The 330-nt window shown below is 40.3% G+C and overlaps 1 protein-coding gene across 1 annotated transcript in view; it reads right to left on the minus strand.

Annotated features, from left to right (window-relative positions):
* Tex30 (testis expressed 30) overlaps positions 1–330 on the minus strand; it is a 5218-nt gene that overhangs the window by 2290 nt on the left and 2598 nt on the right. The gene's annotated exons all lie outside the window — the stretch shown is intronic.

Raw genomic sequence — 330 nt, forward strand, 5'->3', positions numbered from 1 at the left:
ACAATGAGAGTCTTGTGACCTCAGTTTCTTCAAAACAGAATTGTTCTTGGAATGAGTCTTTATGCCCCTCCTGGGTGTGGTAGACAGGAGTGAGTTTACTTAAGCAATTATTAATGCACCTCTACAGAAAAATAGGTTTTCACCAGGTATAGCTTGTCCTTGTGATTGAGCACCTTATTCATGTGATTCTTCTTAACCCTCAAACTATAAATTGCCTGATGCTCTAAATAAAGTTGGATACTGCATGTGACATTAATCTGCCTAATTTATCAGCTCTTAGCTCCCTCAGCCTCTAGAGTGGTAAATGGCACCAGGGACCTGAAGTCAACT

Source organism: Mastomys coucha, unplaced genomic scaffold, assembly GCF_008632895.1.
Source record: "Mastomys coucha isolate ucsf_1 unplaced genomic scaffold, UCSF_Mcou_1 pScaffold14, whole genome shotgun sequence".
Classification (NCBI taxonomy): Eukaryota; Metazoa; Chordata; class Mammalia; order Rodentia; family Muridae; genus Mastomys; species Mastomys coucha.